We start from the raw sequence: 482 nt of genomic DNA, 5'->3' as shown, positions 1-482 counted from the left end.
AACAGGAAGTTCATGACGTACGAACGTTAGAGAAGAGACGGAACAGAATGGAATTAGATTAGGAGCGAGAATGGAGACAACATCATTGACATTTGAAGCCGATGATGATGTTGTGTTGCAAGGAGCATTGATATGATAACCGCACGTATGGATTTGTTCCATTGAACCATGAAAAAATGCCGATCTGATGACATCAGGCACAAGCTGAACACAGAAAGTGCACAGTTCTCTAATTACAGTGGGTGAATATAGTCAAGTCGATCAAAGAAGAACATAATTGGACATTTTTGAGTGAGGGCCCCTCAGCATTCAAACCATCTGTAGCTGAGGAACTAAATGGCTGGCAGAAGGCAATTTCAAGAAGATGTTACGCAATTTTGTTCATTCTGAGGACATAATTAAAAGAGATAGACGTGAAAAGTAAAAAAACACATGATCATCAGCTTATCAAAAGAGATAACAGGATGATAGTGGCCACAATG

This window comes from Dreissena polymorpha, chromosome 12 (assembly GCF_020536995.1).
Source record: "Dreissena polymorpha isolate Duluth1 chromosome 12, UMN_Dpol_1.0, whole genome shotgun sequence".
Taxonomy (NCBI): Eukaryota; Metazoa; Mollusca; class Bivalvia; order Myida; family Dreissenidae; genus Dreissena; species Dreissena polymorpha.
This window is presented reverse-complemented; position numbering follows the sequence as displayed.